The sequence below is a fragment of the Malaya genurostris genome, chromosome 2 (genome assembly GCF_030247185.1).
Source record: "Malaya genurostris strain Urasoe2022 chromosome 2, Malgen_1.1, whole genome shotgun sequence".
NCBI classification, from domain to species: domain Eukaryota; kingdom Metazoa; phylum Arthropoda; class Insecta; order Diptera; family Culicidae; genus Malaya; species Malaya genurostris.
Window position 1 is genome coordinate 221,563,356 of NC_080571.1, and position 22,500 is coordinate 221,585,855.

The window sequence follows — 22,500 nt, forward strand, 5'->3', positions numbered from 1 at the left end:
AATGAGCAAAATATCAATGAGATTTATAATTTCACTGTCAATCGGGTTGATCGAGCACCCAGGAACGAGGAGTCGACTAAGAATTCCGTCATTTCGATAAAGTGAGACTGGAAATGGTACAAAGTACTCAAAATTAGGTAGTTTTGCGTTTCCGTGTGCATTATCATGTCATTACTGTCAAACTGACGACTAAACGATAACTTCTGATTGCTGCTGACTTGTGACTCACTAACACACAGGAAGATATTTTGCTGAATCGGATTCATGACTGTAATGCTGAAACGCTCGCAGTCTCATCAGAGAAAAAACTTCAAGCTTTGTGAATTCTTCAATCGTTGTGGGATCTTCGTAGCCAGTGCGTGTACGGATGATTCAATTGACGAGGAAATTCGTGTATTCGGATTGATCCGGTCCCGTTTCGGCCATCGTTGTGAGTATTGTGATGGATTTCTGGAAAAAGTGAACTAAATCCGTGCGTGAATGATGATAACAAAAGGCCCATGGTCAACAACCAAAAGAAGTAGTGAAAAAAATTAAGCTGCGTTGCGAGCTCGGATGCAATTTTTTTACAGGTCATTCATTCATTTGTTCTCAAACGAAAAAGAAAAAACAGTGTGATGACGAGAAGGCAAATCGGTGAATCTTTGTATATACTGAATATTCACTGGTTGGCACTGATGTGACGCGATCTCTGCTTCTGGGTGCTTCCACGGTGAACGTGATTCTGCTGGCAAAGTAACAACAAAAACTGGTGCAAAATCTGAAGTGTTCCCGTTTGGGGTTACGCTTCGAATCGACAAGTTTGTTCTCTGCGACAGAAAATTCAAGTGTTCCTCATAGTTATCCTGAAGACGAGTGGCGGTGATGGTAGTGGTGTTTGAATGAAAGAAAAGAATTTGGTTTCTGTCATCCTGCCTGGTGATGTGAAAATGACTTGGTCCATTATCACTGAAATTTTATTTTCGTGACTGTGTTTTGGTAACAGTAATTGAATCATCATATCAAAATAGTTATACAGCAACGCTTGAGATCTGCTGAACAAACAAAAAAATAGGTGAGTAGGTAGTTGAGTTATGTTGAATCGATTTATGTTGACTTTTTTTTGCCATGTGAAAAGTATACGTGTGTAAATCCTTGTATTGGCAAGATGGACCGACATTGGTCTTAGTCAGTCTGGAGGGACAAGCACAAAAAAAATCCTGGTCTAAATGGTTTAGCCTCCATCTGCTCAGGGTGGAATAAACTATTATAGCCTATAAACAAGTCTTTCAAAAATTGCATATAAACGTGTGAGCTGTGAGATCATAGCTGGTCTAGCCAGGAAATGCATTTGGCAGCCTTTGTACAGCATATGACGAAAGACGGAAATGTTATTCCTAGTTAAAGCTTTACAGGTTACAAATAAAAAAAAAATCACAATTTTTGCGAGTGCTCTGTCGCAACTAAAATGAAAATTATTTGATTTTTTGTAAGTAGATTGATTTTGATGCTGTTCAGCATAGTTCCGTTGATAAACGTCGCAGAAGAATCTTTAGTTTTGCTACGTAAAATCATCAACTTTCAATTTCAACATTCGGTGAACAACTGTTAACTTTATATATCTGGTATCCGGTTTCTCATTTATCGCTAAGAATGTATAAATTCCAATTGTTGGTTTCTAGTTTTCTACAATTATTATTTAGTAATTTAATAACTGTTATTGTTTGAACTTTTCCTTTCTCAAGTTTTAATATCGAATTTTCAATTCAAAATCCAATTCCTACATTCCACTGTAGAAATTGCACAGACTAGAAAATAATGCCGGTTTGCGGCATCTCAAGCGATACTTCTTTGGATTTCAAATGTTTAGGTTTATTTTGCAATGTTAAATCTGTAGGTGTGCTACTTCGAAATTTGCCATTAAAAATTTGAAATATAAAATTCGAAATTTATAAATTTAAATTGGAATTTGAATTTGATATTTGAGTTTGGAATTAAAATTCGGAATTTCAAATTTTGCAATATCACTTTTCTAGTTTACGTGTATCGTTTTTCTGCTTTTCATTTTCCTGTTTTCTTTATTTCGTATTTTCTGTTCTCCATTTTTTTATTTCATTCATTTTTCATTTTATTTTTTTCGTTGTTTATTTTGAATTTATATATTCCTTTTTCTAATTTATATCTTCCAACTTCTAGTTATAATTTTTTAGCTTTTATTTTCTATATTTTATTTGCCATATTCCATTCTGTATTTTCTATTTCCTATGTTCTATTTTCTTTTTTCTATTTTTATTTGCAATTTTTCATTTATTTAGTTTTTTCTCCTTTCTTTTAGAAGCAAGAAAACAGTAATAAAGAAATTATACAATGAAAAATTGTAACTTCAATATAGAAAAGAAATAAGAATAGAAAATAGAAAATCGAAAAGGGTATACGAAGGATAGAAAGTAGAACTTCTTCTATTTGCTAATTTCCTTTTTCTATGTTTTTTATTTTCTGTTATCTATTTTCTATTTGCTACTTTATATCTTCCATTTTCTATCTCTTGTGTTTTTTAGTTTCTACTTTCTATTTTTTTATACCTTTTCCTGTTTTTTGTTTTCTATTTAGTATTTTTTCATAAATATCCTAATTATCATGCGTGTGTGTTAATTAGCGTGTTAATTGGCAATCAAATTTATGTGCTGGAAGACTTTAATCAGCTTTCCGGAATGTCTTTCTATACTATTATGCAACGGAAAGATGTAAAGGATCATTTTAGGACGTAGTAAAAGACCAAATTTTTACCAAAAAAAATTTGGTTTGGCAGACAATATGCAACTGTGGTCGAATAAGCCAAAGCTACATCACTACCGGAATGGTAAACAAGCGAATATATCGCGAAGAATGCCTAAAACAGCGATTGTTACAATTCCTACGCAGCCATGACGCTCCCTCGCTATTATGGTGTGATTTGGCATCTTGTCACTACGCCAAAGATGTTTTGGAATGCTATAAAGCGAATGGAGTCCATGTTGTACCGAATTAGACGAATCCACCTAACTGCCAGGAGTTGCGATCTATCAAGCTGTGTTGGGTTCTCGTGGAGAAAGACCTCTCTCAGTATAAACAACAAGCAACAACCAAACAAAAATTTCGAAAATCAAGGATAAAAGCAACAAAAATCGTATGCAGTGAAGTCTCTACAGATCTTAATGGCTGTAGTGAACTCAAAAGTTCGTAGTTTCTTCATGCAGCCTAAATAAGTAACTGTTTAGTTTAGTTTAAGATGGCTAATAATAATATATTGAAAGTAGTTTTGTTTTATTTAAATCTAATCTAATATTATTGCGCTATGAAACGAGCAGGGGTCCACTAGTATTTGTATAATTTTCCTTTGAATCTTGAATAAGAACAAAGAGTTTATTTGGGCAAAAACTAGCAAAACACCAACGCACTATTCTGACGGTGTTTCATTGCCATTTCTGCTTGAAAGTGCAAAACCAGAGCAATGCACGTCACGAGTTTTTTTTTAATGAAAAACACCATTAGTGTCTTGTCCGTGCACATGAGTTATTGCTCAGATGCAATAAGAGAATAGAAGGATCTGAGCTTTGTTGTTCTCTCTGTCACGTTTGGCGCTGTGAGAACTTGTATGCACACCTTCGGGAGGGGTTTCAGTGGCTTTTGCTAATGGCAGTTGAAAGAAAATTGCTGTTTGAGCTGCAACTTCGAAGCGGTTTTATTAATGAAACTATTGACTGGTTTGCTTGACGTGTTCAATTTTAAAATTCAAATCCAAAAGTATATCGTTATTTCATTGGAATTACGAATAGGACCACAGGACCTTTCATTTGAACCTAAGTTTGTGAAAATCGGTCGCGCCATCTATGAGGAAAGTTAGAACATATATTTTCTTTTTTTTTGCACATTTTACCCCATAACTCCCGAACCGGGAGTCGGATCCAAATAATATTCACGAATTCTTTTATGGGACCACAAGACCTTTCATTTGAATCTAAGTTTGTGAAAATTGGTTTAGCCATCTCCGAGAAAAGTTAGTGCAAAAAAACGTTACATACACACATACACACACATATACACACACAGACATTAGACGATAAATCATCATGTCAGATGAGGCACATTTCACATGAAATAGATGCTTAAATAAGCAAAATTGTCGGTTCTGTGCCACTGAAAACCTTCAATCAATTGAGAAAAAGGCCTCATCACGACCAGAAAGTTAAGGGGGAGTAAGGGATAATTTGAGTCAGAAAACACTTTTTGAAATTTTTACGGAGAAACAACTTAAACAAATTGAAAAAACTACTATAATATAAAAATGGAAAAATTTCAAAAATTTCGGGGGAGGCGTTTTATACCAAGAAAGTATGTTCCAAGTTTGAAAAGACTAGGTTTAGTAGGTTTTGCAGCATCGTGTTCACGGACTTCCAAAAATTGGTTTTCAGATAAACGCGTTCAATTTTTTTTCTCAAAAAGGATTTTGACAGTTTTCTGTTCCGATTGATTTGAAATTTTGACACAATATTTTTGAAATGTTAAACTACAAGAAAATGTAAAAAAAAGGATTTTCCTAAACTGTTTATTCCTTACTCCCCCAAAGTTTGGTGTGGTGTTTGTGCGGATATGATGATTGGTTCCTATTTTTTCCAAGTCGATGATGGAGCAACGAAAACTGTTGAAGGCGATCGTTATCGAGCCATGATAAATAATTTTGTGATGCTCATTGTTCGTGGAAATGGTTCGAATGGCTACTGGTTTCCACAGGACGGTGCAACATACCATACAGTTCGACTAACAGTCCATTTGTTTTCGACCATTGTTTCCCGGACGAGTCATATCGAAAAACGGTGATTTTGACTGGCCCCCGAGATCACCCGGTTTGACGCCACCTTGCTTTTTTGTTTTTATTTGAACAAGCCAAGCCAAAAACCATAGCTCAACTCATAGACAACATACGACGTGGAATCGTCGCCGTATCGACCGATACATTAGCTAAAATGATGGTTCTCGTATCATCGATGACAAACTTCAACTGCTCATTCGGTTGAAGAATGTTCGTCGACGACACTATCAACGTTCTCGTGATCCTGCTATGAAAAACATAGTTAAAGATTTACAAAAAGAAATTAAACATAGATTTACTCTTTTACGAAATGAAAATTTCGCTAAAGAAGTTGAACAAATTAAACCATATTCTAAACCTTTCTGGAAACTTTCTAAGGTTCTTAAGAAACCTCAGAAACCAATTCCTGCTCTCAAGGAAGGAAATCAAATACTTCTTACAAATGGTGAAAAAGCTCAAAAACTAGCTCAGCAGTTCGAGAGTGTCCACAATTTTAATTTAAACGTTGTGAGTCCTATTGAAAATGAAGTCTCACTGAAATATGATCATATTTCAACCCAAGTGTTATCACACGATGACATTATTGAGACGAATTTTGATGAAATTAAATCAATTATTAGGAAACTCAAAAACATGAAGGCTCCTGGTAATGATGGAATTTTTAATATTCTTATTAAAAATCTTCCCGATGTTGCCTTGAGACTCCTGGTTAAAATTTTCAACAAGTGTTTTTCATTAGCTTACTTCCCAAAAAGATGGAAAAACGCTTAAGTAATTCCTATCCTCAAACCTGATAAAAACCCAGCAGAAACATCAAGTTATCGACCAATTAGCTTACTTTCTTCTATCAGTAAACTTTTTGAAAAAATTATCTTGTTGAGAATGATGACTCATATAAATGAGAATTCAATTTTTTCACCAGAGCAGTTTGGAATTCGTCATGAACATTCAACTACTCATCAACTTGTCAGAGTAACGAACATGATAAAATCAAATAAATCTTCTGGGTTATCCACTGGAGTTGCTCTTCTAGACATAGAAAAAGCATTCGACACTGTTTGGCACAAAGGTTTAATAGCAAAAATGTCTGATTTCCAGTTTCCTATTTATTAGATCAAAATGATTCAAAATTATTTAACTGATCGTACTCTTCAGGTTAGCTATTAGAATTGTAAATCTGAATTGCTACCCGTACGAGCCGGTGTTCCGCAGGGTTCGAGTGTAGCTCCAATCTTGTATAATATTTTCACTTCTGATCTTCCAAATCTACCCGTTGGTTGTCAGAAATCGCTATTCTGTGACGACACAAGTCTGTTAGCCACAGGTAGAAATCTAAGAGTGATCTGCAGTCGCCTACAAAGAAGTTTAAATATTTTCAGTGATTATCTGTCAAAATGGAAAATTAAACCAAATGCAGCAAAAACGCAATTAATTATCTTTCCTCACAAGCCAAGAGCTTCTTTTCTTAAACCAAACAATAATCACATTCTCAAATTGAATGGCTTGGAATTGACATGGTCTGATCAAGCTAAATACTTAGGTTTAACGTATGACAAAAAACTCACTTTCAAGGATCACATTGAAGGAATCCAGACAAAGTGTAATAAATATATTAAATGTTTATATCCTCTTATAAACAGAAATTCTAAGCTCTGTCTAAAAAACAAATTGTTAATTTATAAACAAATTTTCAGACCAGCCATGCTTTATGCGGTACCAATTTGGTCAAGCTGTTGTTCCACCAGGAAGAAAACGCTTCAAAGGATTCAGAATAAAATTCTGAAAATGATTCTGAAGCGTCCTCCCTGGTTTAGTACAAATGAGTTACACAGACTCACAAATATAGAACCATTAGATGTAATGTCACATAATATTATAAGCAAATTCCGACAAAAATCGATGCAATCTTCAATTGAATCGATTCGCTCTCTGTATTAGTTAGTAAGTTAGTATATAAGTTCCTTTTCCCCATTACACAATACAAGCAGGTTTAGAATTTTCCCTACACAAAAATCTCAGAATTGCGGAAGCAAATGATGTCCTCATGGTATCAACCAAATCATATATATATAATAGGGCGGAAAAGTCACCACTTGTGGCTGAACACCCAATTTAAATCTTAATAATTTAATTATAACTCATATTCCAATAAATAGTTATTTAAAAAAAAAAAAAAAAGCTGAAATGATGGAAAACGCCGATCAATTTGGAACTACAATTGGAACAGTTTTGAACTTAGTTAAACCTAGACTTACCATCTCATGCTTTATTTCGACTAAACCAATTAAACGAAATCTAACAAACGAAGCAAACCGGCATTTCGGTTACTTCTGCATATGTAAGTCAAGCTGAACAGCATGAATCGGCAGTATAAAACATGTAGGACGATTATTATTATTATTATTATTATTATTATTGACATCACTACACAACTGGAACGGTATTACTGCACTACCGGCTGTGAAAATTGCATATTTTTTTCAAATAAATTTGAATTCAATGACATTCGTTTATTCTTTCGGTCACACTTATCACTTATCATAGAATAATTAAAATTTTCATCAAACGCAGCACCGTATTTTACCAATATCACACACCAGTAGCAGACATCCGTAACCGTTTCGTTTTCTTTATAGCGTGTATGAAATAGAATAAAGCACACATCGTTCGCTTTGTGTCTTCTTCTTCGACTGTACCACCACGTACCGATATTGTATATATTGTCAATCTATATGACGATTTGTAAACTTTAAAAATAAAATTTCACAGTAGCTTTGAAGATAATATGAGTCTTAATTCAAATCAAGATTTGTGAAAATCGATTCAAGCATCGCAGAGAAACCGAAGTGAGTTCTATTTTTGGAGTTTTTCTTCACCACTTTCGGTGCTTCCGGAACAGGAAAAGGGGGGGACCACTAGTGCCGAATTAAGTTTTTATGCCTAAAACTAACTAACTCAGCAAACTAGAAGAATTTATCAGTCAGTTTTATGGCCTTTGCACTTCTTTTTGACCATCGTTTATAAAAAAAAAAACTTCAGTTCCGGAACCGGAAGTCAGATCCGGATAAAATGTTTAAGAAATTTGTAGGAAACTATAAGACCTTTCATTTGAATCCTAGTTTGTGAAAATTGGTTGAGCCGTTTTAGAGAAAATTGAGTGCACACTTTTTCTCTAGTTTTAACATATTATCATGTAACTCAGGAACCGAAAGTAGAATTCGAATGATATTCAATGGCAGGCTATGGGACAAGAGACCTTTCATTTGAGTCTTATTTTTTTGAAAATCGGTTCAGCCATCTCCGCGAAAAGTTCTTGCACATTTTTGTTACATACATACACACACACTCACAGATATTTGCTCAGTTCGTCGAGCTGAGTCGAGTGGTATATGACATTCGGTCCTCCGGGGCTCGGTTTAAAAGTCGGTTTTCACAGTGATTGTGTATTCTTTCTATATGAGAAAGGCAAAAATAGCTGTAACATAGCTCCTTGAATCAAAATAAATCAATTTTGTACATTCGCCATATCGTTTTTGTTCGTGTGTTTTCGGCCTAACTAAAGCAAATAAACCTAGCTTTGTGTTGACCGAGCAAACGAGGCGGTTACAGGTTTGTATTCAAAATACCGTCGCTTCGGACAATAAATACTCTAAGGTCTTTTTCTATGCGGTTTTTTTCATGCGACTTTTTTATGCGAATATTCAGAGTTATGCGGTTTTTTTATGCGAAGTTTCAGAGTTATGCGGTTTTTTAATGCGAATTTTCAGAGTTATGCGGCTTTTTTATGCGGTACGTAAACTCGCATAAAAAAGACTTCAGTGTAAATATTTTTGATATATTGCCAAAATTTATAGTTTTCTTATTAATGTGAATTACCCTTTCGAAGTTACCCTTTCGGTGAAATGACTCATTCTGCGAAATTGCTTCCGGCGAAATCACCCGCTCCCGGTATGCTTGCTTTGATCAATTGTAATAAGCTGGCACGCTCGTGGTGACATTTCCCAGATTCTCTATCAACTCAGGGAACGTTTCAAACCCGTATTCATTTTTTCGTTTTGATTGAGTATTCGTATGAGCATGAACTTAGCGAGGGACCTCTCGCCGATGATAACGCAAATAGGTGAATAATTTGTTGCTAATTAGTTACGATAATTTCGAATTTGTTGCCCAATTTATTTTATTTTATTTAAGTATTCGTTCCGGTTTTCGGTGGCGAACGAACTTCGGTAGCACGGCTACACCACATCAAATCAATGGAATCCATCCAGTATTGAGTGCGGCTGGGGGGATCCGGGTAGTAGTTTTACGATGCCCATCATCGCAACCAGACAAAAAGAGCACTCCCGAGAGTCATGTCTATCGCGCATTGCAAGTGATATCGGTTTCCTCGCCAATTTTGCTGGTTCACGAATCAATGAAAGATTTTTTACGCGGTGGTCATGGCCTACATTTGTTAAACTCCAGGATGAATGATCAGTGAATGTGGGCTTTGCAGGATCGGAATATTTGATGAACATGAACTTAGCGAGGCACCTCTCGCCGATGATAACGCGAATAGGTGAATAATTTGTTGCTAATTTGTTGCTAATTAGTTACAGTAATTTTAAATTTGTTGCTCGATTTTTTTAAATATTTTTTGAGTACTTCGCTAAGTTCATATGAAGTTAGCGAAGCCACACTTTCAAATATGCTTCAAAACAGATCGAAACCCAGTGAATAATTTGTTGCTAATTAGTTACAGTAATTTTTAATTTGTTGCTCAATTATTTTTTAAGTTTTTTGAGTACTTCGCTAAGTTCATATGAACTTAGCGAAGCCACACTTTCAAATGTGCTTCAAAACAGACCGAAGCCCAGTGAATAATTTGTTGCTAATTAGTTACAGTAGTTTTGAATTTATTGCTCAATTTTTTTTTAGTTTTTTGAGTACTTCGCTAAGTTCACTTGTTTGTTTTGAATCATATTCGAAAGAGGGGCTTCGCTAACATCATATGAACTTAGCGAAGTACTCAAAAAACTTAAAAAATAATTGAGCAACAAATTAAAAATTACTGTAACTAATTAGCAACAAATTATTCACCTATTCGCGTTATCATCGGCGAGAGGTGCCTCGCTAAGTTCATGTTTATCAAATATTCCGATCCTGCAAGGCCCACATTCACTGATCATTCATCCTGAAGTTTAACAAATGTAGGCCATGACCACCGCGTAAATTTTTTTTCATCGATCCGTGAACCGGCAAAATTGGCGAGGAAACCGATATCACTTGCAATGCGCGATAGACATGACTCTCGGGAGTGCTCTTTTTGTCTGGTTGCGATGATGGGCATCGTAAAACTACTACCCGGATCCCCCCAGCCGCACTCAATACTGGATGGATTCCATTGATTTGCGGTGGTGTAGCCGTGCTACCGAAGTTCGTTTGCCACCAAAAACCGGAACGAATACCGCGATTGGGGTAGGAACTATAAATGGATATGTAGATGTTATCGAAACTTTTGCAGGTGGGCGAACCGACGCTTGCAGCGATTTGCAACGTGGAGGCTATAAATACAAACGCAAATAGCCGTGTGGGCTGATTCTGGGTGGAATATAGATCAATGTCAATTTGCTGATTAAAAGGCGATACGGCACCGTACGCCGGTTTTCTTCGATGGCGAATGCATCCGTGATTGGCCACATGGGAATGCCTAACAATTGCAGTATCCCAGTGTTTATCGATTGATTTATGTCTTCATTTTCAGATGTTTACACACGATAACATGCTTTAAATGCATTTTTTGCAGATGATTCATTACCTTTTAAATAGAATCAAGCACATAATCCAAACATTAAAATGAGGGCATTTGTTCGGTTCAGGGTTCAACAAAGAAATTCAATCCATTACTGATTTTTGTTTTTCGCGGCTTTTCTGGGGCAGCCTCTGCCTTGCACTCTCTGCCGCTAAAAGTACCATCGATCTCGTTCCAAGTAACGACTGCGGTTTAACGACCGAAAAAAAAACGCATCTCCAGTGCAATTTTTGCGCATCTTTTATTTTGCAAGGCAGCAGGCGCAAAAATAAACAGCTCTTTACGGGTACGCTATTATCCATTGCCAACAAACAGTCCGCGCCAACACAGACTTGTTTATGCAATCGCCTTGGCCGTCGGTTCCCACCTCACTTCACCCACATTTCAAAGGTTACTACTACTACTCACTAACTGTCTGTTTCAGGTGTTGCTGCACTTGTTTATTTTGAGCCGCCGCCCTTCTTCCCCGGCTGGTGCTGGTTTCCCAAACTCCTAGCTTTCATTTTGGCGAACGGTTCTGCTGTTTTTCTTTTTTTTTCAGCTCCCGCCCAATCCCAAAGCAGCTACCAAATTCGATACCATCATCTATCTTTACTCGCAGAATGAATGCGCCGGAGAGATCCACTTCTTTTTGGTTTTGTTCCAATTGTTTCGTCTTTCCCCGATTGTTTTGCCTGTAAAATAAGAAAAAAAAACAGTTAAATGAATGTGCTGCTTTTATTAGCAAGCACTCCATCCGTCACTTGTATCGTGGTTTTTTTTTCTTTTCTTCTAAAAACGCAAATTTCGGGTTTTGTTTGCTAGACACGATCGAACAATTTTCACATTTTACTGTTGAATTGTTGTGCATTCTTGCGTCGGTCAATGGTTTCCCATAGGAGTAAATTGGGTCGATTGAAGTACGCGATGACGGAATTAGCTACGGCCGGAGTTCGGGCTAGTGAAGTCATCCAATGATATAGTCAATGTGCCCTATTCAGACTAGTACAGTTATCCTAAAGAGTATTCCAAACTAAACTTTTTTCGTTGGTTGTATTGTCAAATGATATATTTATATCTTAGAATTATGTTATTTTAGAAATCTCCTCATTGATAACGTAATTTTAATCAGTCTAAGAAACTGTTTATATATTTATGTTAAAGTTCATTGTTTGATCTAGGTGAGAGGTTTCCAAACTTTTCTGGTCAAATGCCCATTTTGGATAAATAATTTTTTCTACTGCCCTTTAAGTTGAAAGATTTAAAATTTTGATGGATGGATTAACATTTAGCTTTTTTGCAGTTAACTTGAGTTTTAAATATAAAATAGAAAGAAAATATTATGTTTACAATTCAACAAGGTTTAAACAACATGTTAATCCAAGATTCTATCGAGCAAACATTTGGTAAGAGAAATAGAGACACAATCTCCAATATCTTTGCCTAGTCGGAGAATCAATAGATTTGATTAGTAGGGAAAAGGCTTGATAAGTGTTTGCGTACGGTATAAGATCACAGGCTTGAGATCAAAACCAAAACCGCGAACATTCAGATCTTAGGCCCTCTGCTATTTATTTTGTATGTTAATGACATGTTTCCTTCTCACTTAAATATGTAAAAGTAAAGAGTGATTTTCCAAGAGGTGTAAGATTTGATTTTCAAAAAAAAATACAACAAATTTGAGAAAGTTGATGAAATTTTTATTGGAATCGATTGAGCGATCAATATAATTTAATGTTTGAAGATTTTCAAATGTTAGCCGCGGATCCACTTTAGATGGCCCATGCCTTAACATGGTTCAACAAAAAAAAATCATACGATCTAGACTGTGAGAAACTGTTCACCGAAGGCGCCTCTTAATTTGGTCATGGTTTCGCGTTCCGTGTGGGATGTGGCACCGTCTTGTTGGAACCAAATGTCGAGCATGTCCAATTCTTCCGTTTTGACTAAAAAAATCGTCAAGCACACACACACGGTAGCGCTAGCCATTCACAGTAACGTAATTTACCCGCCCCATTTTGGCACTGAATTTCACCTTAGAACACGTTCATACCAAACATTTTAGAAAACTTAAATTATGAGTTATTTTTGGATATCTCATACTACTGAAAATTTTATCATAAATTGCTTAACATATTACCGATGCTATGGGATGCTGCTGCGTTTAATACAACAAGAGATATTCACGATTAAGCGCCCCGTACTAAAGTAAGTCGTATTCACAACAAAAGTTCAATTCAATATTGTTCAGTATAACAATTGAAACACAATCATTAAACGTAAATTTAGGTACTCAACAAGTAAAAACAAAAGTGCGTAATTTAGGTATTATTTTAGACTCTGAACTCATATTCACCGAACACTACAACATCAACTACATTCATCAGTAAAGCAAATAGTATACTAGGACTTTTTGAACGTTCCGGCAATAATTCTCAGGACCTGTACACTATTGAATTATTAAACATCGCGTACGTAATGCCAATTCTAGAATATTGTAATGTAGTATTGAATCCGAACAACGTCAATCATGAAGAACATAAACTTAGCGAGGCATCCCACGTCAAATAATTAGTTTTTGAATTACGGTAATTTTGAAATTGTTCAATTTTTTTTTTTGAGTATTTCGCAAATTTCATATGAAGTTAACGAAGCACATCCATTGGGTTATGATTTGTTTTCAAGTTTATAAAAAAAATAGCAACAAATTACAAATTATCGTAACTAATTAGCAACTAATAAGCAACACATTATCCACTGGGTTTCGTTTTGCTTTCAGCTTATTGAACCCTAACTAATTAACAACTAATATGCAACAAATTATACATTGGGTTTCGATTTGCTTTCAAGCTTATTAAAAAATTGAAAAAAAATATCAATGAATTCCAAACCACCGTAATTAATTAGCAACAAATAAGCAACAAATATTCACTGGGTTACAATTTGTTTTCAAGCTTATTTAGGAAGGTTGCTTCGTTAACTTCATATGAACTTAGCGAAGTACTCACAAGAAATGAGCAACAAATTCCGAACCAACGTAACTAATTTGCAATTAAGAAGCAACAAATTATCCACTGGGTTTCGATTTGCTTTCAAACATATTTATGAGGGGTGCTTCGTTAACTTTTTATAAACTTGATGAAGTGCTGAAAAATATAAAAAAATTGAACAACAAATTCCAGGGTTGTTACGGTCGCGCGGATTTCGCGGTTTTCGCGGATTTCGCGATTTTCGCGGATTTGGCGCGGTTTCTGCTAAGATTTTGATGCTATGGCGCGGATTTAGCGCGAATTTCAGAAAACATCATTCCATAAAATTCTTTGCAAATTTTTGAAACTTGTGAGTTTTATGAAACCCTAAAAAATTAAAGATGGGCGAACGTTTCAGCAATTGGTCGAGATGGCCGAATTTTCCCTTGATAAAACTAAAATTTACTAGAAGGAGGTTCTAGCCAATGTTTTCTTCAGTGGACAAAATTTCGATTTTATGCTTTTCGATCTCGAGTGATACAAGTTGCTATTTCAACATTTTGCACCCAAGGATATTGATGTCAGATGGAAGATATCGTCTCAGTGATAATACATTCAATAATGCAAAGATTGCGATTTGCGATGCGATTCTTCAATAATATGGTAACAAATTTTGTGTATGATAAAAATCGAATTCTTAAAGCAAAATTTACACGACATGCTTACGAAGCGAAGTCTGACAATAAAAGAAACGAAGAAGTTCTGGGATTCTATTCGTGGTGATAAGAAAGTGTTCTAATAGTTAGTTGGTTCCACTATCCAACATTTTCAATTGTTCTTTCCGTTCTGGAATTTTTCCTGAAATATGGAAGAAATCATATGTGAACAAGGGTATAGTATCCAACTACTTTGGAATTGTTGCTTTGTGCGCTGTATCGAAGCTGTTTGAAATTATAGTTCTGGATTTTATAACACATAGTTGCTCTGACTACATGTCAGAGACTCAGCTTGGATCCATGCCAAAGCTTTCAACTTCCCCTGCTGCGTTCGACGAAATAAATCATCACATAACGATCTCCAAGTTAGGTAGACTGGGATTAAATGGATCATTTTTTAATTGGCTTCGATCATATCTAACTGGTAATGAAATGATAGTGAAAAAAGGAGCCTGTTCAACCTCACCAAGTGCTGTTACATCTGGAGTTTCTCAAGGAAGTCACCTTGGACCGTTCATAATTTTATTGTATCTCAACGATTTAAATTTTTCGATCAAGTGTATGAAACTATCGTTCGCTGATGACTTTCGTATTTCATATTTCAAAATTGTTTAAATGCCACTAAATGCTCCGTCGTCTCTTTTTGTAGCAAAAAGTCTGTATTCAAGTTCGACTATAATATGCCACAAACTGTTCTCGAAAGCGCATCGTCTGTTAAGGACCTGGGTGTTCTGGATGCAAGTTAAATTTTAAAGAGCACATAGAACTTTCAATTGTTACAATTTGACATTCGACGTCGTAGTTTTCCTATTTTTTTCTTCGGATTCCCTATGTTAGAACTAATTATGGATATAACGAGCTCATTGCTAGCATGTTCCGCATATTTAACAAATGTTTCAATTCTTTCGACTTTCATTTATCACGTAATGTTATCAAGAAATCGTTTCTTATGTTACTGTCTCATTAGATGTAGTTACTATAGAAGCACTAGATTTAAGCAAATGTATCATTTGGATGATTTTGATCTATTGATGCAAAAGATGAGGAGTTTTTATGCCTGCTGGAGAACAAATTTGACAGAAACTAATTCCAGTGGGCTTTTCCCTGATTCAAATAAAAGAAGAAAAGATGATTACCTCCTCAGACATTCAGAGTGAAATCTGACAACAAAAGAAGGCGCTATTATAATTGCAACTGATACTAAAAAGAGTGAATCAGATCATCCTGATGTGGTCTACCTAAAAATTCTTCTTACCAAGAAGGAAATGTTTGCCGAGCAAAAAGATGTCGAAACAAAAAACAAATATCTTCGATGAAATGTGTAAGCATTTTTATTTTTACTGTAACATTTTCCGTACATCAGAGAGTATTAATTAAGGATCAAGAATAAACCAAGTTAGCTTGTGTATTACGTACAATTTATTCAGTACGTATGTTACAGATTAATATATGCAGTGCAACGAGTTTATTAAAGTGACTTGCAGGATTGAGTTTCAAACAATCTTTTTTAACAATAATTTATTCTCGAATGCATGTTAAGCCTGACATTTTGTATGATATATCAGTTTTAAACAATTTTTCACCAACGTTTGATGGAAAATTGCTTACATTTTATGAATATAGATTTTAATCCCTTAATAAAAAAAGTTGACAACACTGCTTCAAATCATTTGTATTAGATTGCGCTACACAAAATAAGCAAAACTAAATATTTTCTGTTACAAAAGTAGTAAAAATAAATAGTTTTACGACAACATGCCATTTCCATTGCCTTTCGCGTGTTAAATTAAAGGTTCCTATTTTACGGGTTTACTTATAAAAGCTACGGAAAAAAATTCTGCAAGAGGAAATCCATATAGGAATGTGTTTGTTGCTAATCAAATGTGTCAGTGGAAGTAAGCGTTAACTGAGACAATTTTTCTCGAGCAGTTTTAAGGAAAACCGAAGAGTCCTAGACTAAGACACTTTTCTTGAATTGCAATTTTAAGCAGAATGAACTGATTGGTTTATTTTTCAACCATATGGAAGATTTATTGATTAAAATCAGTAAAATAAGCGCCGGAATTTGTTTTTACGCACATATTGTTGACATTACTCATACGCTTGCAAAAAGTCTTGCTCCTTAACTAAGGGCATCGAAAAAGATGAAGAATAAAAATGAAATCGTTTTCATTGGGTTTCTCGAAGTAACGTGCTGTATGCGGACTTATTTATTGTGTTCATATGACAAACTTATGCAGATTTTTAAACTATATTTAAGTGAATTTTCAAGTACTGCGGAAAGTATCACCTGCATAAAAATAGTTGTCTAACGCTTCACTCGAATTTTAGTTTTCAACTTCGCGCGGATTTCGCGTGTTTTAGTGTTCGACTTCGCGCGGATTTCGCGCGTTTTGATTTTGAAATTTTTCGTAACAACCCTGAAATTCAAATTTACCGTAACTTATTTGCAACTTTTTACCAACAAATTATGCACCTATTTGCGTTATCATCGGCGAGAGATGCCTCACTAATTTCATGTTCACGTAACAATTGGTTTTGTACGCTATTCGTAGACTACATTAGGCCACATTTCCACTTCCCCGTATAAAGCTCGTTGCATGCTTATCAATATAGAAACACTTAAAGGAACGTCAAGAAATAGCAATGCTTTTCTTCATTACCGACATTATTTCGCATCGTATTCAATCTGCGACATTACTTCCACAAATAAATTTTTATGCACCTATCCGACACTCAAGAAATTTTTTTAGAAAAGTCTTTTAGTCTTATTTTAAAAGTCTTATAGAACAAATCATGCAAAAAATGGTCCAATCAACCGAATGATGCGTTGTTACAATCAAAATTGTGATAGAATTGAACTCATTATGTACAACAAATTAGTCAAAAAATGTGTAGTTCACATTTGTTTGACGAATAAATAAAATAAATAAATAAATAGATCATTGCCGGGAAGTCTTCTGAGTTGTGTTTCATCACATCCAGAGAAGTTGAATTGGCAGAACGATTTTCCCGAATCGGAGAAGAATTGAAAACAGAAATTGGTGTCGCAGGGTTTTGTATTCCGTTTTTTCTATTGTACAAGTCATTTTTTAGTCTGCTTTTCCGCTAGGTAATTCATTAAAACGAAACATTGGGTGTGTTATCATTTAACACATGGATCAATAAGTCCCGAGACCTCCCCAGAGATCGCGTTCGTAGTAAACCAGTAACCACGTCTTTCTAGATTTTAAGTCGATCCGACCAGAAACAGCTGAGTTATCGAGGATGGAGTAAAGTCGTTTTGTACTTTGTTTAAAAAATGGAAAAACCGAGTTTCGTGTTTTGATAAAACATTGTTTTTTAATGGGTAAAACACCGTGCAATCGAAACAATGGATTGAAAAATGTTATCCGGACTCTTGTCCATCAAAAGCAACGATTTGTCGGTGGTTCGCCGAGTTTAAACGTGGTCGTACCGACACAAATGACGCGGAACGCTCGGGTAGACCTGTTATAATGAAAGATCGTAAAGTGAAGCTCCGTGAGATTGCTGAGATGACACAGATAACATATGGAAGTATATTTACTATCCTTCATGAAAAATTGAGCATGAAAAAGGTTTTTTTCAAGTGGGTGTCGCGATTGCTTTCGATGGAACAAAAACAGCAACGAGTCCATGATTCAGAAAGCAGTTTATCGCTATTTACTCGCAACAAAAAGATTTCTTGCGTCGTTACGTGACCATGGACGAAACATGGATACATCACTACACTCCAGAGTCGAAGCGGCAGACATCTGAGTGGCGCACAGCTGGCGAAAGCCGTCCGAAGCGTCCGAAACGCAGCAGTCAGCTGGCAAAGTCATGGCGTCAGTTTTTTGGGATACGCATGGCGTGATTTTCATAGACTACCTCGAAAAAGGTAAATCGATCAACAGTGATTATTATATTGTCTTACTGGTGCGTTTGAAGGAGGAAATCGCAAAAAAACGACCACACATGCAGAGAAAAAAAATCCTTTTTCATCAAGACAATGCACCCTGCCACAAGTCGATGAAAACAATGGCGAAATTGAACGAATTGGGCTTTGATCTGCTTCCCCACTCCCCATACTCGCCAGATTTAGCCCCCAGTGACTACTGGCTCTTTGCTGATCTTAAAAAAATGCTCCAGGGAAAAAGATTTGGCTCAAATGAGGAGGTCATCGCTGAAACTGAAGCTTATTTTGAAGCGAAAGATAATTATTATTGAAAAATTGGAAAAACGTTGGAACCATTGTATCACCCTAAAAGGTGATTATGTTGATGAAAACAAAAGTTTTGCAAAAAAAAAAGTTGTTTCCATTGTTAGTCTCGGGACTTATTGATCCATGTGTTAAAGTTCGGCTTATACATATATGGCCAAAACTGTGTATTTTTTCTAGATACGTAATACCTTCCCTAAAACTTTGATATAAGACTCAGACAAAAATAGCTGACATTTTCATACAACCTATTAGCTTTCGCAACTAATCTTCCGAAAAGGCAGATTGCAGTCAGTATTATGTATTTGTAAATTATCTTCGACTTTATAGGTGAAGATTTTTATTAACAATTATTTTTGCATATTAACAAACATAACAAACAGGAATATCTAAATTTAAGATTTCAAATCCAAGTCCTGTTTGCAGTTTTCCTGTAGATCTCCATATTTAGTCTGTCATTGGGCGAAGATACGGAGCTTGTGTAAACTTTCGACATCCCATATTGTATTTAAACTTCAAAAGTTTGCATGTGAAGCTCAAAACTATTTGTCTTAATTATATTGTTCGCTTTGCAATTTCTAGTTAGTTAGAGTACGGTATATCGCCTTCAACCTCAACAAGCATCATGCCTACTGTTTAATTTTAATATTTGCTTCTCGGTTGTTAAAGTGGCATCGAAGCAAGTTTAGCAATGCGTCTCAATTTGGCTCGCGCATCTCGAAAATCGAAGCTACTCGCACGCAACGTAGTTGAAATTTATCAATGTGATCAAACTAACTGTTGCTAATGTAATAAAAGTATTCGGAGAACGTTTGTCGAACTGAACGGAGGGAAAACCGATCGCCGGATGTCGCAAAATCGTAGAAACGAGTAGCCCGAAACCCAACTTTTGCATCCAAGATGTTACAAGCAAACTTGATACGCCGGATACAACCGTGCATCGAAATAAAAAACTAACTGTCGACTTACAGGAATGTGAGGACTCCAAATCGGATGATTGGCAAATCAAGTCGGTCGGTCGCGCGAGCAGTTCTGTCGAAGTTTTATTACAGGGTACAGGATGATGAAAACTTCATCAGAACTTTCGAACTGGAATATTCTATGGCTACTGGTACGGATAGTTTAATGGGTAAAACAATTTTCCCGGTTAGGAGTTAGATACGGGTTCGAGTCCCGTCTCTGCGATAACATTTTCGCGGTTTTCATTACTTAACTGCATTCGCATGTGAATTTTCCAATCTGTTTTCCCCGTTAGATACTGATCATATTTAAAACTAGTTCATGACAGCTCTATGACTTTGAAAAACGACTAAAACAAAAATCGTTCTCCGAAGAATTTTTACGGTAAAATGTGCCGCATACCCAAATACACCAACATCGAGAATCGGACTTCGAAGCAGCACTGGGTGGATTTCACTGGATTTAATCACCTACGTCAATATCTCACATGTCGAAATGTAAAATATGATACGTAATTCGCCAGCGATGGTCAATACCGAAAAACTCCCGGCTCAATAGTGGTGGAAATATTCATACTTCGTATGTTTGCATAGTTATTTATAAACTGCGGCCGTCTGTAGAAACAGGTCAACGGCCAGATTCAACATATTCACCGGCATGCCAAAAACTCTCAACCGAAATGGATCCCCAAATCTTCATCTGCTGCCAATTCCTTTGTCCCGTTTTCAAACTGACATACTCTCCGGCTGTATCGCTTAAGATTTCATATTTTCTTGTTCCATTTCACTTTCTCCCGGGTACTATTTCAGTTTTTCCCGTTCATATGGACATAATTTTTCACAATAGGATCGCCCGCCGCCCCCTACTTTATTTGTGTGGTGGCTGGCAGGCAGATTGTCTTCGTCTATTCGAAGTTTCCACGTTTCTTTCATTCGTTGAACAACAACAACAACAACAAGTGCTAGACCGCTCACTCGTTCGCTCGCTGGCATTAGATTATCTAAGGCAGGCGGTGCAGTGTAGTGGTGAATGATAACTTAAATGAAAATGGAAATGCCAGACGCGGGAGTTAAAGTAAGGTCGGGGGCAGCCCCGATGCGGAAATCAACATGTTTGTGCTAGTTTTTCCGTTATTTTTCGTTCGACCGAACTGAACATGATCTCCGTACTGCTGCACCCCGAACTGTATGCTGTACTTTGCGGTTGACTATTTTAACAGCATCCGATAATGATTATAGCAGTAGCTCTGTATAAATAATGGCGGGGCAAACACCCCCCAATCGGGCAGTGGCAGTGAAACTGTAGTCGAGTTTCTTTCGATCTTCACGGGAAGTGGGAAGTGGCGTTCGAAGTGCACTCACGACTCGTCGAACGTTCACACAATTGTGCGAAGCTTGGAATCGGTTTAGTAGCAGCCAGCTTCGCTTTAGCCGACGTTGTTCGTCAGACACATGGCCAACAGACAATAATCGCAATTTGCATTAGATATAGAGCGACCGGAGACATGCATGACGTGGTGGGTGGTATGCGTGTGTGCGATGAACACAATCTGGCCTCGACTGACTGTTTCCGGCAGAGTGACATTGGATTGGGTTCAGTTTCCGTTTTCGAACACGGAGTAGTAAATCGCTTCGGGCACGGACACGGGAACAGATGGAACGGAGAAAGACAGGTTAGTGTGATAGTAATGCCCTTGGGAGCAATCGAGAGGGAGTCGACGTGGTTGTGTTTGATATTAAACCGATCCGCCCCGACCCGAGAGTAACGAGATATTCGGAGGGTAAATAAATCGATAAACAGATCCGACGGCAATGACTTGTCGCCGCTGGTATGGGTGGATTCTGCTCTGAATTATCCCTAGTGGATTGTATTATTTCGTTGATTGGCGAATATCCTCAAAGGTCAATGCAATCAATGATCGCTGTGTGTCACTGCTCCTATACACCGAGTGAATAATGTTTTGAATCATTTAATATTTATACTGAATCCCGTTTATTATAACATTTACTTCTCTTTGCTTGCTTCCCTCTATTTCACAAAAAATTCATCGCCCGAGAAAAGCTGCTTCAGTCGATGACCAACATGAGGGCCGGGTTTTTCGCGGACCCACATCCAAAAAGCATGCGAAACCACCATCGAAACGTACCAACGTCACCTGGACAGTTCCTCGTGATCTCATCCACCAGTCACGGCCGGCCACCAGTTGGAGGCTGGATCTCCCAATTACTAAATTAACCTAGATTCAAATAGTTATAAAAATGACTTTGGAATATTAGAACTAATGTAATGTGCCTTAATAAACATATCATAAAAATATAACCATACAGAAAGGAAAATGGGGTATTTTAAACCTTGTGAAGCTGAAGGAGACCGCTCCTAGTTCCAATTCGTGATTGACCGAAACAGTGCAAATGCACAACGAACCAAGAAAATTATGCTTTGGAGAGACACATCATTTTCACTGTGCGTACCCATTCTAAATTATGCTAAATGTGCTTTAAAAACGTCTAAAAACGTTTAATCGCCGTCGGTAATATCGACTATACCCGAGATTAGGGGATTTTTTTTAACTATTTTGTACGTACTCGATAAAAGTGCTGAGCTTAATAAAATTGTAAAAAAGCGAGCGGGTAATGTCACAGACATAACTGGAAGACGTGAATACAAATAAAACTGATATGCTTCTTCCGCACTTTCGAATATTGATAATCACTCGTATTAGTTGATTGATTGTGTCAATTTTGCAACTTTTACTGCTTCGCTTCCAGATTTGCAACGGTGCATCTATACTAAAGTATGACTTATTGACGTCGAAAAATCTTAAAATCATATATTAAGTTTTGTTCCGAAATTCTGAAATTGGATCCCTGAATTAGATTTCTGGATTCGAATTCCGAACATAATTTAAGGCACTAAATTCAATTCCAAAATGTAGTTCCAGAACCCTGTTTTAGGATTTAGTTCCATAGTCTTAGTTTTAAATTCTGAGTTTGACTTCTTGAGCTTAACTTTAAACATGAAGTTATGTTCAGAAT

General features: G+C 36.5%; 1 protein-coding gene across 10 annotated transcripts in view; it reads left to right on the forward strand.

The window, feature by feature from the left end:
- The first annotated feature begins 272 nt into the window (after window positions 1-272).
- Window positions 273-22,500, forward strand: part of LOC131427691 (uncharacterized) — a 242,696-nt gene continuing 220,468 nt past the window's right edge. For 7 of the 10 annotated variants that reach the window (XM_058591115.1, XM_058591117.1, XM_058591112.1 and 4 more), the window contains exon 1: window positions 275-1,054. The gene's annotated coding sequence lies outside the window, so the exon portion shown is untranslated. Of the gene's footprint in view, window positions 1,055-22,500 lie in introns of all 10 variants that reach the window. The other 3 variants (XM_058591110.1, XM_058591106.1, XM_058591109.1) reach the window with 3 other exon arrangements.